Genomic DNA, 13,166 nt, shown 5'->3' with positions numbered 1-13,166 from the left:
TGACCTGAGCCGAAGGCAGCCGCTTAACTGACTGAGCCACCCAGGTGCCCCTGTGCCTGGAATTCTAAGGATTTTTTGCTTATTGGGATCTAAGAGCATTTAGGAAGTAGAAAAGTAGAGAGGGGAAGAAAATATTCTTTCTTGATTTGGCTGTAACTCAGCTCCACCCCCCCCCCCACCGTTTTTCAGTGTATCACTGAGAGTAGGAAGGTGGAAATTTATGGGATAGATGTCCCTATGTAAGAAGCAACCTTATTTTCAAGTACTAGAAGAAATAAATTATACTTCTGAATAAATGTGTTCCATATACAGAGTTTTTAATCTTTTCTTCAGACCTTGGATCAGTGAGAAAGTGGCACAGCAGCAAGTTAGAGAGTTTTATTCTTCTCCCTATAGCCTAGAATACTAATTAATTAATATCTAACATATTGGCGTAAATTTACGCCACAAAGTTTCCATTGAACTGCTATGATTTTGTCTCAGTACAATGAAATGTTCCAGTGAAATCAGACCATCAGTCTGCTATTGATAGGTTTCTTTTAATGGTGGCATTCATAGAAACAAGGTTCCATTAGTTTGGGTGATGGGATGTGATGACAGATTTACATTTAATTTATCACTTAATTTGCCTTTTTCTCAGATTTCATAGGATGGCTAAGGCATCATGTTTCTTCAGTTCATTGATAATGTTGTCTAGCAGTCCATGGGCATGCCCATATATTAGATCATGCATTCAAATATAGTTCAGCTCTTACCAAGTTACTCCAAACACCTTCTGAGTCTTTATTGCAATGTGAATAAAGCTCCAAATCCTCAGCCGTTCAAAACTTCTCCAAACTTTGTTTCCAACCTACCTTTTCAAGTCCATCTCAAAATTTACATGTGCCAAAGCTACAAAAGATACTCCGATATCTTAGGATAATGAACAATCTCTAATAGGTAATTTGGGGTTTTTAAAAGATTTTACTTGTTTATTTGAGACACAGAGGGGGGGAGGGGCAGAGGGAGAGGAAGAAGCACACTCTCTGCTAAGCAGGGAGCCTGACACAGGGCTCCATCACAGGACCCTGACATCATGACCTGAGCGGATGGCAGATTCAACTGACTGAGCCACCCAAGCGCCCCATCTAATAGGTAAGTGGTGATGAATTTCAATGTTCGACAACCTACTGCATACATGTCAAATGTCCATTATCTTTTCTGCTATAAGTTTCATTACAAATAGGTAATATTTCCTCTGCTATGTGATCCACTGATTTATATCATAAGATGACTACTCATCTGGCCCATACAGAAATTTTGGTAGTTTTGAGTAGCTAACCTTATTAATATCATAGTCTCAGATATTCCTAACTGAACATGGCATTCATAGTGATGATATAAACCATAGTCACATGGCCTGACCCCATGCATCATTAGGCATAGAATGGATGTATATAGAAATGGAAAAAACAGATGCGTCGGTGTGGCTGCGTGCTTTTGGGGCACCCGGGACGGAGCTGGCACAGAAAGGGGATGGAGTGTGCTGCTGGCCACTGGGGACACACTGGGAGGACACAAAATGTCCCAGAAGGTATAAGAAGTATTAAATCCAGAAGTGCTCTTTCCCTTCCAGTCTGTTGAAGAATGACCTTGTTTCCTTGGGGACCTGTCTGCTTTGAATAAGAACAACAATGAAAACAACAACAACAACACCTGGTTCCCATTTAAAAAAAGAAAAAATTGGACTGAATATTTGCAGTGCTTGACCCCCTGAGACAGAAAGTGGATGAGTTTTCTTGCCCCCTCTCTGACATTTGACTTCTTGTATCTATATGAGAAGACGGATGTTAGCTGAACTTATTGTGGTAATTCTTTCAAAACATTTGTAAATCAAACCATCATCTTGTATACTTTAAGCTTATACAGTGAGAAATATTATTATTTCTCAATAAATAATTTCTCAACAAAACTGGAAAAAAATCTCAAAATAAAGGAAGCCATCAGATGTCCCCTGGGCCCACACAGCAGAATCTGCCTTCTCTTCATGAGCAGAATTGGAGATTTCCTAATCTCACAGGCTGTAGCTGTCACGCGGGGAAGAAAAGTTGTTTGTACCTGTGCATATACTGACTACCAGTGGATGAAAGTGACTATTTCCTCTCCTCCACAGAGGATGCCCCCAAAAGGATACACTGTTATTGCCAAACTTCCCTCCATGGAAACGGTAAGAAGTTATGCTCTCACCAGCAGTGTGAGCAAGTAGTGTTCACATAAATGCAACTTCTCCTTGAGAGGGGATACCCTGAGCTCAGAGAGGTTGAGTCATCTGCTTAATATTAAACAGCTACCAAGTTAAAGTGTTAGGATTCCAGCTCATGTGCTTGCCTGCATAGGAGGTATAGTCAATAAAATTAATGAATTTTTCTATGGAACAAACAGTTGTCACAGTTTGTGACCAAAGGACACCAGGTCTTACCATAATCACCTTTATCTAGACCTCAACTCCACCCCAACAGAGATGAACTATTCTGAGACAGCTTTGCAAAAATATATTTTTTTTTCAAATCACATGTAAAGAAGTCTAAAGCTGAGCTTATTCAGCAATGTTTCTCTTTCTGATACAGTAATGTAAAAAAAAAAAAGAGAGAGAGAGAATGTGTCCCCTTCCCTTTGCTATACCAAGAGAAGATTGCAGGCCAAGCCTTCTAAACTTATGTGTAGAATTAAGCTTAAGCCATAAGTCAAGCAGAAACCTAATGATCATCTAGAACCAGACAGCAGTGGGCTTGAGTAACACCAAGAAGCATGAGACACTGTGGGTCTTCGAGGTCTAATGTGCTACCCCATTTGGAATTGCAAAAGAATGCCTGGGTGCTACATTTGATGGACAACAACATCTGTGCAGACAGAGAAACCAAAAGGAATCTTCAAAGAAGCAACATGTTGGCACTATCCTCTTAAACTGGGTTTCTGGTTAACAACTTGATCAATTGGGCAATGTCACTTTCATTACGGTCAACATTTTTACAAATGCATTTCTTTCTCTAGACTGTCAGTTCTTTGAAAATAATAACTGGTGGTTAAATTTATCTATTAGATGTTTAATAAGTTTTCTTGAATAAATACATGAATGATTGAATGAACTAATTACTTTGGCATGAATAATAAAGAGTTAAGCTGAAAGAAATGATTGAACACATTCAGGATGGTCAAGCTTCTTAGAATCCTATAGGACACATTTTATTATTTATTTATTTGAGAGAGAGAGAGAGAGAGAGCACAAGCAGGGGCAAGAGGGAGAAGCAGGTTCCCCGCGGAGCAGGGAGCCCTATGTCAGGCTCCATCCCAGGACCCTGGGATTGTGACCTGAGCCGAAGGCAGCCGCTTAACCGACTGAGCCACCCAGGCGCCCCTAAAGGACACACTTTAGAAATGAAAGATGAAGAAGACTTTCCATTTGAAGAAGAAGGGAGCAATAGGGACCAAAGTCCCAGAGACAAGTAATTACCTATTTAACGCAAGAATGAAGAATATTCGCTTGGTTCCCTTATGGATCTTCACACTATGCTGAGGAATGCAGACTCTATTGTGTAGCCAGAAGAGAAGTACTAGGAGATTTTAGTCAGAGATAAGAAATGATAGAAAACAGTATCTTGAATTTCAGTTTTCCTCAGTGAAAAAGTAATTGTGTGGGCCTTGAACTTCCACTACACACAGATAGAAAGCTGGACAAATATAAGAAAAACTGTTTCAGACAGCAAACAATAGGCTGCATAGAACTGCTGTGACACCTAAGAACACATGAGGTGAGCCCTGTCACGTTCAGTTAAATGCTAGTCTGGATGTTGCTGCGAAAGTATTTTCTAGATGTAATTAACGTTTATAGTCAGTTGACTTTTAAGTAAAGGAGATTACTCTCAATAATGTGAGTGGGTCTCATCTAGTCAATGGAAGGCCTTAAGAGCAAAAACTGAGGTTTCCTGGAGATGAAGAAATTCTTCCTCAAGACTGTAACATAGAAATACAGCCTGAGCTTCCAGCTTGCCCTATGAATTTCAGACTTGCCAGTTCCCACAATCATGTGAACCAATTTCTTAAAATAAATATCTTTCTTGGTTCTGCTTCTCCTGAGAATTCTGACTGATATATATTGTCAGTTGATTTTTTTTAAACTTTTTTTTGTCAGTTGATTTTTTTCAAGAGTGTCAGTGTAATTCAATAAGAGAGGAGATAATCTTTTCAGAAGGGATTTTTTAAAAACTGGATATTTGTTTGAAAATAAATGAACCTCAACACTTATCCCATAAACAAAAAGTAAACTGGAATAATTCTTAGAACTAAATGTTAAGCTAAAACTCTAAAACTTCTAGAAAAATACATGGGACAAAACTTCCCTGACCTTAGGGTAAGGCATAGTTTTCTCAGATGATACAATAGGCAGTGACCAGTTAAAAAATTGATACATGGGACTTTAACAAAATGGAAACTTTGTAGCATTAATATTAACTAGAATTAAGTATTAATTATGGCATCATAATATTAACTGACAATATTAACTTTTTGCTAACATTATTTTATTTTTTTAAAGATTTATTTATTTTAGAGAGAGTGTAAGCATGGGGGGCAAAAGGAGACAGAGAGAAGCAGACTTAACAGCTGAGTCCTCAGGTGTCCCTAAACATTATTTTAATCTCATTTCCACACTGATGCTGAAATACAGGATTTGTTGGTTCACATATAACCCTAAATTAAAATGTAAATTACCTAGACATTAATTCTCTGGAGGAAAAGATACTTTGGGAAATTGTCCTTAAACTGTCTAGTTTGTATAATACATCTGGAAATAGACTGAATGGAGGAAAAGGTAAATTTAGCTTAGTGAAAATTATATATACAGTTGAATGCTTCTATTCAACATCTATAAGAATTTTAAGTAATAATGAATAATGGGGGGAAAGGATGATATAATTCCTGGTGTTTGTTGTAGTTTTAGTTTGTCTATTTTTATCCATCAAATATTGTAGAAATTGGTGTCTTGAAAAATATAAGAACCATGGCACCTGGGTGGCTCAGTCGGTTAAACATCTGACTCTTGATCTCAGCTCAGGTCTTGATCTCAGGGTCGTTAGTTCAAGCTCCATGTTGGGCTTCCATGCAGGGCATGGAGCCTACTTAAAAAGGAGAAAAGGTAAAAAAGTATAAGAACCACACATACACGGTCAATTAATTTACTACAAAAGAACCAAGAATATGCAATAGGGAAAAGACAGTCTTCAAGAGTTTTTGGGGAAACTGGACAGCCATATGCCAAAGAGTGAAACAGGACCACTATATTTATGTATTTATGTCATACACAAAAATTAGCTCAACAGAGAATAAGGACTCGAATGTAGGACCTGAAAACATAAAACTCCTAGAAGAAAACAGGGTAAGCTCCTTGACATCAGTCTTAGCAATGACTTTTTGGAGTTGACTACAATGGCAAAGACAACAAACAAAAGCATAGGTATTTGCAAACCATATATCTGATAAGGGATTAATATCCAAAATATATTAAAAGCTCATAGAACTTAGCAAAAACAAAACCCCAAACAATCCGATTTAAAAATTGGCAGAGAGCCTAAAAAAAAAAAAGAATAAATTTTCCAAAGAAGACATACAAATGGCCAATACCAACATGAAAAGATGCTCAATATCACTAATCATCAGAGAAACGCAAATCAAATCCACAATGTAATATCACTTCAGACCTGTTGGGATGACTATTATCCAATAAATAAGTGCTGGTGAAGATGTAAAGAAACAAGAACACTTTGCGCACTGTTAGTGTGGATGTAAATTGGTACTGCCACAATGGAAAATAGTATGGAGGTTCTTTAAAAAAAATCACAAATAGAACTACCGTATGATCCAGCAATTTCATTTCTGGGTATGTGTCTGAAGGAAATGAAACTGTTACTTTAAAGAGATAGTTTTACCCTCATGTCCACTGCAGCACTATTTCAATAGCCAAGACATAGAAACAACCTAAATGTCCATCCATTTATCCATTTATCAACAGATAAATGGATAAAGAAATTGTGACACACACACACACACAATAAAACATTGTTCAGCCATAAGAAAAAGCAGGAAAGCTTGCCATTTGTGACAACATGGATGGACCTTGAAGGCGTTATGCTAAGATGAAATAAGTGAGAGAAAAAGAAATATCATATTATCTCACTTATATATGGAATCTAAAAAACAAAACAAATCTTCATAGATACAGAGAACAGATTGGCAATCACCAGAGGCAGGAGCTGAGGGATGGGCAGAATGAGTGAAGTGGGTCAAACATATAAACTTCTGGTTATAAAATAAAGACATTCTGGGGCTGTGGTGTACAGCATGATGACTGTAGTTACAATACTGTATTGCATATTTGAAAGGTGCTAAGAGAGTATAACTTAAAAATTGTCAGCACAAGAAAAAAATTATAACTGTATGTGGTGATGGATGTTAACTAAGTTTATTGTAATAATCAATTCACAATGCATACATATAACAAATCATTACGTTGTACATCTAAAACTAACACAATGTTGTATGTCAGTTATACTTCAATAAAAAAATAAGATAGATTTCAAATGAAATTTTTTAAAGTATAGAAAATCTTCACTCCCTCATTCCTATCTTTATACCTTAGCAACCTGACAAAGGTGTCTCCCACTTTACTAAGCCACCATCAATGAGTATTCCTATAAAACACTTTTTTAGTTAGTGAGCTCTGTTGAATTGTCTAATTCTGAAGGACATTTCTCTGGCATTGCTCATACATAGTAGTTATCTCAAGTTTTAAAATTATTTGCTATCTTTCTATTTCCACCAGTGCCTAATAACAGACTGCCTTTAGCTTTCAAAAGGGCTGTTCCTTGCTGTGCATCAAGTAATTTATAATATCCCCAATGGATGCCATTTGTGTGGTAGTGTTGATGTTTGCCAGAGACTCCAATCTTCATGTAACTGGATAACAGATACCCCCCAAATCACTTGTAACTTAGGATGATGTGATTCCAGAGAGACTGTTTGGGCTCAGGTTGTCTCTAAAGGTTTTTTTTTCCCCAACTCCATTAAAATTCAGATTTCTTTGATTAATTCAATACAAGGCTTAATAAAATGCTCAAGTGCATTATATACACTCACCAACATGTAAATAGCCTTCTTCTTATCTAGAGGTTCTGAAAAGACAGTAATTTATTCTGTACTATCTGTACCAGTTCAAATTATTCTCCCAAATTTTATGGATCAGTCAGGGCCCTATATTTTAGCTGGATAAATTAACCATTTTGGATTAGTCATGTGTCACCACATGACTAATTCTTAGTTCCTAGGTTCCTTTGTTCTTAGTTCCTAGGTGTCTTCCTCTTCTCAGAAATAAATTATGATAGAATATATTTTCAATGTAATGAGCTAGTATCCTCTTTATAAGGATTGAATCTATATCTTATCTAACCAAAGTGTATGGCTACACTGGAGTGATTAACCTATCTCAAACATGTATCGGAAGTTTTGTCAAATTAAAGAAAATTATTTGATTTTCAAAACTCTTCTGAAACTGGAATAAAAGCATAAATCCTTGGCCAACTCTATAGTAGTGTACCAGTCTCCTTTAGTTCACTGGACTTCTTTTTAAATGGCTTTTACCATCCCTAGTGAAGAGAAGCTTATCAGTGGAACTATTTTATTTAGTCCTCAGTAGTCATAGTAAAACTTCATTAACTCTTTTTTCCTAGATACCAGACAGGACCTTTATATAATTAGTCAATAATGGATTAATATCCCTATTTCTAGCATCTCGTAAAGCAGGAATGTATTATTGTCCTCCAAGGATTTGGAATTGTTTAATATTCACTACAGAGGAAAGCTTACACTATTCTACAGGTTCTATTTGTGTGTCCAATTAGAAATGGATGGAGGCAGACTTGACCTGATTAGATATTTGCAGGCAAAAGCAAAAACCTCCAGTATCACAACATATAAAATCCGATAAAACATTCGGATAGAGGTGACATTTCACCTCGTTTTTTTCTTACACTCAGATATTCCAATTTGTAATTTACTATAACTCTAGTACCTACTACCACAGCATCATATTATCCTCAGAGTTTTATCTTTGGCTTTCCAATGTTGCCCTCTCTGTCTCTTGCTGATATCATCATGTATCATGTTCCAGGTTCTGGTAATCCCAGAAAACTCTGTTCACCACCTCAAAGCCATTCAGCTTAGACAATCATGCATCTTTAGATTTCCCTGCTGATATTTTGCAAGTAGAGCACAATCTTCTTATTCTATTGCCTTAGCAAATGGAGTATTCCCACATCTTGCTCACTCACTTTATTTTACCAAGTATTCTTTGACATATCCCAAACAACATATCCCATACAACAAACCTGTCTGGTTCTTTTTAGCAAGGCAAGTGCAGTTCCCCAAACTATCGGGAGTTTTCCACCTCCCAGCCAGTAGTCACCATCAGATTTTACATAACACCTTCACCAGTTTATTTCTTTTTCATCTAACTTTTCTTTCTAAAAAGCACAGAACTTTCTTCTATCACTGAGATCCAGGAAAAGGAGATTGCTAACAAGTTTGCTATAGCTGTCTATATATTTTGTTCTCCTATGAGATTGTATAAGGGTACCAAGCATTCTCTAAGTTTGCATGGAAGCATTTTTCATTAGGAGTGATATTATTATCTATATACAATCTAAGCTACCTGCAGTTAAAACATTTCTACTACCATTTCTGCAAGGATCTTTTATGTTCCATTAGGTGAAAAAATTGGGCAGGTACCCTTTTCAATGTAAGCTTGTTAGATTTCTACCTTAACCACGGTAGTATCATTATTTGGAAAGAAAAATATATACTAAAGTCCATACTCGTCAGGCCATTTAATTCTCCCCATTCAGACTCAATGGATTCTCTACCACTGAAATACTACGCCCTAGGTCATGTGGTCTGGACAAACAAAAAGTCAACAGGTTTCTAGTGTTTATTTGTTGGAAGGATGTCTCAGTTATTTAACAATGCCCCCCCCCCCCCATTTCCATGGTCTTGTCCTTCATTCTCAAGGACAGTGAATACATTGGCTTTTAGGTGAATATAATATCTGCCAAGCAAAAAACCTCATGACTCATCTTCTATTTTATATATTTCTCTCCTAAGTCAGTCTACTCCTTTGTGTTCTTCTGATAGAATTTCCATTTTGTTAATGCTATTGATAACCAACAAGCAATGTTTCTAGCAATTTTCCTTATTTGCCTTTGTTTATTAACCAACCCATTTTGCTAATCCTAGATGTTTGAAACTATATAGCCTAAATTCCATTGATAAGATATATACTGTAATTTGCTTCAAAAAAACTTCCACTAATGTGAACCAGGGGTTAGTTTCAGCTATCCCAGCACCAAGTCTCAAAAGACCTTCCCTACCCATCCTTCTTCACAAGGGCCATTTAAGTAAATTTCAAGGGTAGAATGATGTCAAATTCACAAGAAAAAATAGGCTTACCCAAGTTTATTACCCAAGTTCACTTAGCTTTTTTTTTTAACTTTTTTTTTAAGATTTTATTTATTTATTTGAGAGAGAGAGAATGAGAGATAGAGAGCACGAGAGGGAGGAGGGTCAGAGGGAGAGGCAGGCTTCCCGCTGAGCAGGGAGCCCGATGTGGGACTCGATCCCGGGGCTCCAGGATCATGACCTGAGCCGAAGGCAGTCGCTCAACCAACTGAGCCACCCAGGAGCCCCCCAAGTTCACTTAGCTTTAAGCAAGAATACAGAACAAGTAAAGCAGCAGCATTCATAGCCGCAACATGACAGAAGCTTTGGATACTCTGATAGTTTCCAAAGCTTCATTCACTGAATGTAAACTGTTCTATGTACCGGTCACTCAGCACAGGGAAGGTGCAGGGTTGGGCGGGGGGGGGGTCTCTCAACTTAATTAATTTGCTTATAACATAGCACCTAGAGGTATGTTTGCCTCACATTTAATTTTAGTACAGCTGCATTCCATAAAAACAGGCTATACAATACACAATCTTGATATACTTGACACACTTGATGTACAACATGTTTAGGAACATTTTGGATCAGCAATCAGTTCATACTAACCTCAGGAGGAATCTAATTTATCCCAAGTTAAAGCATCTATTGAGTTGGCTTTGGAAGACTGTATAAATGTCAATTTCTTAGAAGGACCTAAAACTGGAGTAAAATATTACTGTTCAACTCTTAACCCTTTATGTCCAAAGTAATATAAATACCCAGGATATTATTGAAAATAATCCTGATAAAATCGTATATTACTTGTGCAATTATGAAGCTAGTAAAAGAGTGTAAATATCATAGCATATAATTGTTTTTGAAGATACTTCAAGTAAAACATGTTCCATGTACATTAAGAAATAAATATACTTACATTTACATAAATAATAAAAAGTATTTAAGGATTACTTTTAAAAGATCAATAGTAATTACAGAAAAAAGGGTTTAATCAAAAAGAAAATTAAAATGTTAAAGAAAGATGTAGTTTATAGCGCTTGTAAAATGAGTCACAAATACTGTGAAATTGCTGAAAATCGCCCTACAAGTACAGATGGTTTTTAAGGAGAATAAACTTAATCATGTGGAGTATTTTTAAAAGAAATTTTGTGATTGGGGACCAATTGGAATTAATTTTAAGACCATACCAACAAATTGACTTTTTCCAATAATGTTTATATAAGAGATAAATAAATGTAAGAGATAAGAGATATTTATCATATGCCTACAGTTTTAGATAATACATTTAGTATATTTGTTGGAACTATTGGCAAGATTTAAAGTGTTTTAAAAATACTAGAACAATAGGCATATCTTCATTCTTCTACAACTTAAACTTAATTCTCATTTTGTATAATTGCTTTTCCTAAGTGAATGTGCTCAAAAAAGAAAAAACCCAGATTGTTCAAGGAATATAATTGTTTTGCCAAAAGAAGAATTGAAGCACCTATGCCTATATAGTTCTAAAGTAAATTAGAATATATATATATATATTATATATGATATATATAATATCTTTTAAGTGATCACATCCCTGACCTGGAAGTAGATTAGTGGGAGAGAATTCACTGACAGTTTTATATCCCTACATGCAAAGTCAGGTTCTTATCTCTGATCCAGCCTCCTTGCCTTTTCCCTAGTCAGCTCCAACTAAAACTGATAGGAATAGTAATGCAACCACAAGGTTGATCGAAATTGTTTATATTGCACTCAAATATTCCTAAATTTATAAATTATTGCATATCATGGTGCATGCAGTATCCCTGATTTAAAAAAAAAAAAACAACAAACAGTGCATGGAATTACAACTCTGAGCTGTGGTTAATTTTGATGTTTCATTCTTTAATTCATGCCAACTTTCATTTTCTTCCTAGCATCCACAGATTTCTTTAGAAATTTTCATTTTTTTCCTAACTTTATCACCAAACAGTACATTTCTTCTCAAGAAATATTCTTCCAAGAAGCAGAATTTTATTTTATTAGTCAACTGGAATTACTATGTGTGGCAGAAAACAACAAAGCCATATTAACTTGCAGGTCCAGAGCAATGGGCTGGGCTCATTCATGAACTAAATGACTAACCCTATATGCCAGCCTCTATTACAGCTATTTCTCACCATAATTATCTGTTTCTATCTGGAATTTTGGAAAGCCCTAGAAAATAACTAATTTGCAAAAGCCAAATCCTCAGATAAAAATAAAGCACAATGTTGCTAAATAAGCTAGTACCATAGATAATGTTCCCAAATTTCACTGGACCCATATCCAAGAAACCATAATGGGAAGCTAGGATGCTTCCATAGAGCTTATGAACTCTTCTGACCATTAGTCTTCTGGTGGAATAGCAGTCATGGCTTATCTATAGGACTTGGGGCTTTTTTCAGCAGATGATAAAAAAGAAACGTTTTGAATATTGTCTGGCAACTATTTATTTCTTCATTATTCTTCTCAAGGCACCTATAACTTCTTTGTTCCTCAGGCTGTAAATAAAAGGATTTAGCAGAGGAATTATTATCGTGTAAAATAAAGAATACATTTTGTCATGATCTTCAGTGTGGCCAGACTCAGGATGCACATACATGAAGAAGAGAGTGCCATAGAACAAGGAAACAGAGAGCAGGTGGGCGCTGCATGTGAAGGCTTTGCTCCTGCCCTTTTCAGATTTCTTCATCGGGATGGCAAAGAGGATACGGATATAAGAAACCATGATGGCCATAAAAGTAAAGACTTGTATAAAGGCCGAAAAGATTAAAACCAGAAGTGTATTAACTGTAGGATCATTGCAAGAAATTTTGAAAAGTTGTAAAATTTCGCAGAGAAATAATGTATCTCATTGGACCTGCAGAAAGTTAATCTAAATAACAAACCCACATGAATTGCTGAATGTAGAAAGCCAATGAAATATGAAACACCAATGAACTGAGTACAGAGGTTATTGGACATCACTGCTGGATAAAGCAAGGAGTTGCATATGGCTATGTAGTGGTCCTAGGCCATCACTACAAGAAGGAAACACTCTGTGGTGGCACTGGAACCAAAAATGTAAAATTGAGCCATACAGTCAAAAAGTGATATCACATGATTCTTGCATAAAAAATGTGTAAGCACCCTGGGAGTTACAGAGGATGAAGTACAAGCATCTGCAAAGGCCAAACTGCCGAAAAATAAGTACATGGGGGTGTGAAGGTGGGGGTCCTTCCAGATGAGAGCACCCAGACCAAGGTTGCCCACCATGGTGGTGAGGTAGATGACCAAGAACACCAGGAACAGGGGGGACCTGCAGCCCTGGACGATCTGTAAGTCCTGTGAGAACAAACTCAGCCATGAGTGTCTTATTTTCTTCTGCCATATCTGACCTGGCCAGACAGTAAAATAAAAGAAAAAAGTGTTGAAACAGTCACAAAAGAATCATAAAAACAGTGTATTTTTTGTGTAACATGTATTTCTAAAAGGTGCTTTTCATGTAATTAGCAATTTCTTAATTTTTACCTTTATATGTGTACTTTAATATACATTCAAAGTTTTCCACAATAAAATGTTTTAAAATGGTAATTCGCCTAAAGTAACAAATAAATGTAGTACAAATCCTTCTCAATCCAACAGAG

The 13,166-nt window shown here is 36.3% G+C and overlaps 1 pseudogene; it reads right to left on the bottom strand.

Moving 5' to 3' along the window:
• Positions 1–11,989: 11,989 nt before the first annotated feature.
• Positions 11,990–12,919, bottom strand: LOC114221072 (olfactory receptor 5AC1-like; annotated as a pseudogene).
• Between the last annotated feature and the right edge of the window lie 247 nt (positions 12,920–13,166).

The sequence above is a fragment of the Eumetopias jubatus genome, unplaced genomic scaffold, assembly GCF_037043125.1.
Source record: "Eumetopias jubatus isolate StellerSeaLion01/CBP00866 unplaced genomic scaffold, mEumJub1_p1.0 scaffold_1, whole genome shotgun sequence".
NCBI classification, from domain to species: Eukaryota; Metazoa; Chordata; class Mammalia; order Carnivora; family Otariidae; genus Eumetopias; species Eumetopias jubatus.
This window is presented reverse-complemented; position numbering and strand designations above follow the sequence as displayed.